The sequence below is a fragment of the Anguilla rostrata genome, chromosome 8 (assembly GCF_018555375.3).
Source record: "Anguilla rostrata isolate EN2019 chromosome 8, ASM1855537v3, whole genome shotgun sequence".
Taxonomy (NCBI): Eukaryota; Metazoa; Chordata; class Actinopteri; order Anguilliformes; family Anguillidae; genus Anguilla; species Anguilla rostrata.
The window spans coordinates 45,492,614-45,501,081 of record NC_057940.1 but is presented as its reverse complement, the minus strand read 5'-3'; positions in this window follow the sequence as shown (position 1 = coordinate 45,501,081).

Below are 8,468 nucleotides of genomic sequence, written 5' to 3'. Positions count from 1 at the left end.
CCTGTTCAACCTTCAGTCAGGATACTGTTCCACTATGTGTTGGTACTCGTAACTGCTTTGCCAAGGCATGCACCTCACCATTGCCATACACAACCAAAATAACTGAGTTGTGGGCCAGAAGTGTCAGGTTAGTGGTTTCAGAATATCAACAAGGTCCAAATCAGAAGGGCAGCTGGCCAGGTTGTCAATACTTACGCCAAGACCACAGTTCCGGGAATGGATCGTTGGTTGCCACATCTCCCTCCCTCGCTGGTGTGTGACATTTTTGGAGCCAAAACCCAGAAGGGAACGGTCTCGGCATAAGATGAATTAGACTTTGGCTGAATTCTGGGGTTGGAGGTGTGTGGCATTCAGTCCGGCAAAACAAGACAAAACACAAAATGGGAAAAGTTTAAGAAATACAAAAAAAATTATTAAGCCATAATGAATTTAACATGCTTCTCCCTTCCTCTACTCCCGCTATTGCAAGTGCACTTTTACACATGCACTGTCTCTCTCCTGTTACTCGTCATTTCCACATAAAACATACAGTTTGTTGGTTCGTGTGACCAGGGGCCGCACACAAATTGGATACGTTTCACACAGTTGTCATGTAGTCTATTCTGTTTATTCAGAGCTCAGTTTCAGTGAAAATATGTCCGAGGCATCTCAGCGGAAATATTAATCATTTATATAACTGCAGTGCCCACAATTATTCATCCCCATTCTAAAGTCTTCCTCAGCTTCATCATACTGTTGCAGTGAATTAATTTTGTGTGATTATATGTGCTAAATTAGTTTCAGTATGGCTTGATTTCCAGAATCCATAAGTGTAAAATGCAAAACCTGGCAAATCAAATTCAATATAGCTAAACGGAAATTAGCAAGAGGTAAATGCAGCACTGACATTAGGAAGTATTTCTTCATACAGAGAATAGAGGTTGTGTGGAATAGCTTGGCTGGTCAGTATTGAGGCAGAAAATTTTGGGGTTCTCAAGACCAGGTCTGATACAGTACCAGATACCATCTAGTTTGTGGGTAAATAGTGAGCACAAAGTACCCTTTAGTGGTATAAAAATGGTGAGCCTTTTTGGGCTGAATGGCCTATTCTCATCATTATGTTGTGTAAGGTTACGTGTTTATCTTTTGTATTTTCTTTTATATTTTTATATTAAATGTATCCTTTTAAAAAGCCATTATTCCCATTATATTCAATTACAGATTACAGCCTTTATTTTACGTTTATGTATTAATATTAGTGAAGGTGCTTTACTATATTTTTATGGGATTTTTGTAAACATAATGTAGAATGTAGAAATGTATGATGTAGAAAATAAGAAAAACTGTTAAATAATATAGAGAATGTTTGTGAAATAACTTCTATTCAGTGCAGCTAGCTAGCTTAGCTAAATTTAGTTAGATGTGTGAGAAATTATTACTTTTAAATGTGGTTCAACATCCCTCCTGATTTTAGAAATCTGTTCACTTCGCAGTGCTTTGTCTATCTGAAAATGTTGAAAAGAGAGATTTTGACTCCAATCGTGCATTTTCAATGGTTTACTAATGCTTCCAGGTGGAGTTTCCCACCGTGAGTGTCATGTTAGAGCAACAATGGCCACCATGTGATTATTGTGAACTACATCACTTCCCAGGCAGCATTAGAGGAGGTTCACAAACATTTTTGCACACTATTATGTCACGACATTTGCATCATGCAACACATAAAAAGATATGTTGGCATGGCGATGACAGCCTGGAGGTTTAGCTGAAATACTGATGAGCTACACTCAGATTTCCCTAGGGGCTCATGGTCATTAAGCCTGAGAGCACTGACCCTCAGGGTGTCCTTGTCCCACCAGCCCCCCTCCACCCCCCCCCCACCCCCGGAGTCTCATCTTGTATCACGGCACAGCATATACAAGAATTATTATTTTTTTATTAAATGTGTCCACCTATCAGTATCCAAAGACATAACGGTAGTTGTCAGTCGGTCAGATGTTCCCGTGACAACATTTCTTCTGTAATAAATCATGCCAGCAGCATTTTAGTAATTACAGATTTTCTGTTCTTGACTCTCTGTGGTGCACAATGTAAGTCCCTGGCATGTTGCCAGTAATTTACAGCAGACTGCCTTATTTGGGGTGCAAAAATTAAGCAATGTGTTTGAATGCAGTTTTCAATAAAAAATTTGAATTCGTGCATGCATATTCAGTGTTCCAGACTTGATCCTTCAGAGAACCAAGGTTTCTACAAAAATTATTTCAGTAAACATGTTTGGCCTCTGTCTTGAAGGTACGAGAGGGTGATACCTAGAGGGTCAGAGGATTCAACTGCTTTAAGCAATGATAAACTAATAATGAACCTTACCATAAAGCATGCAACATGTGAGTACACACGTGAACTATAAAATAATCCCACTTATGAAAAGAAAAAGGAAGCCTACTGAGGGAATTCCCTTGCATACTGCTTACTGCCTTCTATTTTCCACCACAGCAGTGTGTAACGTGTAACACAGGGGTTCTCAACCTTTTGTAACTCAAGGCCACTTGTGTATATGTCAAGACGGTCAGGGCCCACATACTGAAATAAATGTAAAACATTCTTAAAATAGTAAATAAAGGGGTATTCTGAACTGTAAATGATTGCTATGTCACTGTCAGCTGCAATGATTGAATTGAATATTCTGCTTACCCTTAGTGAGATACTTGGGCTTGCTTCTGAGAAATGATCAGATCAAGCCTGGGTGGGATGGGTGAGAGGCTGATTCTCAGAGTAGCATTCAAAGTTGCTTTCAGTTTGTTCCTAGACTTTGATTTTGTGACAGTCACAATTGAAAACCCTGACTCACATAGGTATGTGGTGGTGAAAGACAACAGAAACTTGATTGCCCGTTGTAACAGAGTGGGATAGTCATTGGCAGCAAATATCCAAAACGATGCCAGGTCAACTTGTGTGAGTTGAAGCTTCAGGCTGCTGTCAGCAGATAGTTCCATCAGCTGGTTTTCCAACACAGTGGACAGGGCCATGTTTTCTGATGCAGGATCCACTGAGAATGGGTCCAAAACCCAAAGATTTCCATTCCGAGGGTCCTCTGGGAAGTAATCTGAAAATTTATTTATATTCTCAAATGCTGCATGACAACATTGGCAATGTTGACATGGGCAGAACTTTCACTCAGAAGTGTTCATCCGTCCCTCTTTGACTCTCCTGTTCCAAAGGATGAGTTTTTTCTTGAACCCCTCAAATGTGTCTGAAACCAAAAAGAATGTCTCCCTTGCATTGACATATTCAACTGATCAAATGTCACCATCAATATAATGCTCTACCAGAGGGGACTGCTTCTCATCAAGAAATGCATGCACTTCTTTTCTCAGTTCAAACAGGCGATTAAGCACGTCGTCTTGATACAACTTCACTGTGATACAAGAGTTGCACATGATCTGCATCCATTCTCTCACACAGAGCAGAAAAACATCTCAAGTTGACTGCGTTTTTTAAAATATAGTTCACAGTTTTCACAGCCATATTCATAATGTCATGCAGCTCGAGTGACATCTTTTTGTGGCCAGATTTTCTCTATGTAAGAAACAATGTGTCCACTTTGCCTCCGGTGCCCTCTCCTGGATTTGCTTGACAACAACGTGATGTATTCCTGTCGTCGATGCAGCACCGTCCGTGCATACACCAATGCAATATTTCCAATCGAGTTGTCTTTCAGTGAAGTACTCATCAAGGCAGCAAAAGCATTTGTCTGCTGTTGTTCTGGTGGGAAGCTCTTTGCAAAAAAGTAGATCTTCGTGAAAATTACTGTCCCAGCTGTATCTTACAAAAACCAACAATAAAGCCGCGGTGCTAACGTCAGTGGACTCGTCCAACTGTATGGCAAAGTGTGGGCTTAACTTTATTCTCTCCAGAAGTTGGCTTTCAATGTCATCACTCATGTCAACAATCCTCCTACTCACTGTGTCGTTCGATAGCGGTACGGTCTAGAGTTTCATTGCCGCTGCCTCCCCCAGTAACTCTCGGCACATATCCGCGGCGCTAGGCAAGATGAGATCCCCTGCGATTGTAAACGCTTTCTTGCTACGAGCTACAGGGGCAGCCACCAGATAACTCGCTTTCAGGGCAGCTTTCGATTGTGTTGTTAGCGTACTTATGACTTTCTGTTGTGCTTGAAGTCTGTCTCGCTTCCTTTGAAAATATTCTTTTGGTTTTCCAACACACCCAGGGTGTTTTTTGTTTAAGTGTCTCAATAGCTTTGATGGTTTTAATGTTTCATTTGAGAGGACTTCACCACATTCAACACATTGTGCTTTTGGCTCTGCATCACTTCCCGCCACTGTGAATCCAAACTTAATGTATTCAGGGTCGTATTTTCTGACAACATGCTTCGATACCTTAGCTGTTGCAGTTGTAGAAGTCTCACCTCCACCACCTTTTCTCTTTGAAAACCGATCCGTAGTTCTGTTGTAATCAAAATATAAATGCTTGCTTGCTCTCTCCTTCGGAAACCGAAACTTAACAGCGACACGTTTGTCTCTGATGACGTTCAAGTCATGCGCAGTTATTTTCATTATTTATTCATTTAAAAAAAAACCGTGTTGTGTGTTATTTTAATTAAAAAATTCATTAACAGAAATCCCTGTTGCCATTTAGGTATTTTAGGATTAGTAGTATGTGTTAATTAGCCCAACTGACATGCAATCACTTTGACAAGCAAATATTTTTGTTTTGGCGAAGTATTTGGGCAGTACCTCCGCAGCCCACTGGGCGGTGCCCTGTAACATGTACTAGCATAGTAATAGAGTATTAGGATATTTAAAATAGTTGGACCAGAATCAGAAGCTCTAGAATACAACTCAGGGAGGTGGAGGATACTGGATGACAACACTCAATGATAATAATAATAATAATAATAATAATAATAATACTTTATTTATATAGCACCTTTCATACATAAAATGCAGCTCAAAGTGCTTCACATAAAATGAGAGGAAAAAAGAAAAACAAAAAATACAAATAATAATAAATAAATAAATAAATAAATAACAATAATCATTTTTAAAAAAGGATAATAATGATAAAATAATAATCATTTAATATAGTAAAACAAGAACACAAATAAGATAGTGAGGTAATTAAAAGCAAACTAAACCTATAAAAACAATAAAACAAGAGCACAAATAAGAAGGGAAGGGAAAAGCAAACTAAATGTTTAAAAACACAAGGCTGAAACATTTAGACGTAACTTACATAGAAACTATACGCTCAGATCGCCTAGTTTCACTCACTGTGGCCAAGCGGAATTGATAACATTTCAGAAAATATGTAAGTTTAAAAGATAGAATTCAATCTTCTACTGGGACTTTTGCCGTTTATTGAGGGTGTGACAGAAAATTTTGGTGCCGCTGACGATAATGGAATGTTTTTCACATTTACCGTCCATTGAGCAAGTACCATTCACAGTACATTTTTATGGGTTAGTGCTGTCAGATTGTGCTAGGTACTTTACATTAACCTTATACGGCGATCAATGAGGCCTAACAGCACAGTACCACTTACTTCTTGTCACTTGTACCACCATTGTAATGAATGACAAAAAGGCTACAAACTACCTTTTCTATGAGAAATGTGTTGTTGAGCTCACGCGCATACACTGCTGGCGACATTCTAAAGCTCTGTTTTGCCCTCTGTACTATATAGCTAGCTAGCTATGGCTCATCCTCACCTCTGTAAGGTTATTTGTTGTCCTCCATGTGTCCACACATCTGTATCGGTGGTTGTAGCTGTGTGTCCTTAGGCCCTACTCATGCGTGTAGGATAGCATCCGTACGTGCAAACTAGGTTAACTAAAGTAGGCGATCCGTATGCCTTTATCTGTCTGCATCTCCCGAAATCACCACTTCGAACGGCACGACATTTTTAAGCACTGTTTTATCGCCTAACGTTACTTTAGGTAACCCTAACATGTTTGCGTTTTGCCTACTCCAACTAAACGAAGCACCACCTGCGCATGCGTACTACTGAACGTCCCTCTCAGATCGTGTATGAGTGAGTGACCACAATTTGCCATGCATGGGAAAAACAGCTTTCATCCACAGGCTGTGAGGATTATTAACAGACAGGAGAGAGTCCTACATACTTCATTGCTTTAGTTGCTGTAGTTATAATAAGTGTGGGTATTTGGAGTATACAGATGAATTGTGTGTGTACAATTGTGTGTGTACAAAGATGCAAGCATGTATGAATATGTACAGTTGAGGCCAAATGTTTACATTCACAGAGGCTAAAAATATTGAAACTCAGTTTTTCACAACTCCGCAAATTTCATGTTAACATACAATTCTTTTGGCAAGTCAATTAGGGCATCTACTTTGTTCACATCACAGGTAATTTTAACCCCTTAGCACACATGCCAAATCTGGCCAATACTTGCCCATTTAGGGGATACCCTATTAAAAACTTTATAACAGATGTGAACACCACAGAGATTTGAAAAATGGCTTAAATGAAGCAAGACAACTGTACCATTTACAATACTAAGATTAGTTTATATTCATAATTTTGGAAAAAATAAAGTGCCCAAAAGCAATTGTCTGGGCAGAAAATCAAAATAGCCTCCAAAATAGCTGTGCGTAATACCACACATTGTTTATGGAGTTGTCGCCCTTTTTAGTACAGTCTGGCTTGATTGACAATTCATTATTAAGTAGGTGAGAATATAAGCTTTCTAACAATGTATAACATGTCTAATTTTGCTTTTGGAATAGCGTTTTATATATCAGCGTAACCAAGTTTTCTCATCATCGCATTCACTTACACATTTCCTCTGTGGTAGCAGGTAAAAGACGCTGCACCTGACGAAACACTGTCAACGATTTTGTGTAATTTCTTGGAAAATACTATTATTATTGTGGACTTCTGGGCATAGCTAAGCCATATGTTTGCTGATAGACCTAGCTGCCATTGTTTTCTGTAGTAAGACAGAAGCGGATAGAATTGCATCATTGATTTACTGTCTCTGTCTCTATCTACTGAACACAGATAAGATTTCATCATTGCAATGTATGTATTACTGCTCAAAATATTTCGGTTATAGGCCTATACGTTATTTTTTAAATTGGGTGTCTTTAAATAGGTTAGTGGTATTTTATAACGAGGATATTTCACACAGTAATGTAAGCGTTCGTTGGTAGTTTAGTAGTTCTTGTATTCCATGCAACAGCGATGACATGATTTGGAACATTGCTAAAACATGGTGGATGGTTGAAAACTGTTTACATGTCGTCCCGTCCCCATACAAGAAAACATATGAGAGTACAGAGTATAGAAATACGTACAAGAGTTAATTATTACACATTTAGGTACTGTACCGCACTGTGCAACATCTTAAACCTTCATAAGGGCTCATTTATATGCTTTATAATGGACAAAAAGCATTTAATTCATTTTTGGAGAGATTTTGGATGCTTCTGGACCCCTAGCTATTTTAGACCACTGTACTGACGGAAGGCTTGTAATTCCCACTTGAAAATGATGCAACAGTGAGTTTCTTGAATCAAAACAGTTGATTTGTAGTGAAATACGTGAATTTGTTGTGATTTACAGCAATGCATAGTTTCGACATTTTGGGTAGATTTGGAGACGCTGGGTACATTGCTTAGTTTTTGCTTCATAGATCTTTAGTAGTTCGACATATCCACCCTTAGATTTTATGAACTTGTGGTCAAGACGTTTTTGATCCAGCACATGTATAGTTTAACCTGCTGTATATATGCAATCTCTCAGTATTTCATTGCGAACTAATAAAGAGCAAATTCATTTTAGATTTTTTGCCTAGACAGTTGCATTTGTGGCACTTTATTTCTTCCAATATTATGAATGTAAAGTAATCTAAGCTAGTATTGTAAATGGTATGAATGTCTTGCTTCATTTAAGCCATTTTTCAAGTCTCTGTGGTGTTCACATTTAGAGTTATCAAGCTTTAAATAGGGTACCCCCTAAATGGGCAAGGATTGGCCAGATTTGGCATGTGCGCTAAGGGGTTAAAGTAAATGAATGGCCAAATGGACATTGTCTTAAATGAATACACATCACAGGAAAGGGGGGGAGTAAAGGTAATCACACAAAGGTACTGATGTAGGGGGTACAGGATATCACACAAAGATATCCTGCATATTAGAATTTAACTGAATTTGTTGGCCCAATTGGCGCACTACAAGTTAATACACCTCAAGGGGGATTAACTGGCTCCTATGTCTACCAACAGTGTGAAAACAACAACTACAGTTATTATATTATGGCAGAGAATAATACTAACATGCCCCTGCCATGTGATTGATGTAATCAGAAAAATGTTTTATGCTGTACTGGGACTTGAACTAAATTTATGGGAAAAGTATGTGGAATCATATAGTAAACTGTGATTCTTCTGGAAATGTGATAGCCACTATTATTAAGCCAGATGGTACCAATTATACTATACACCA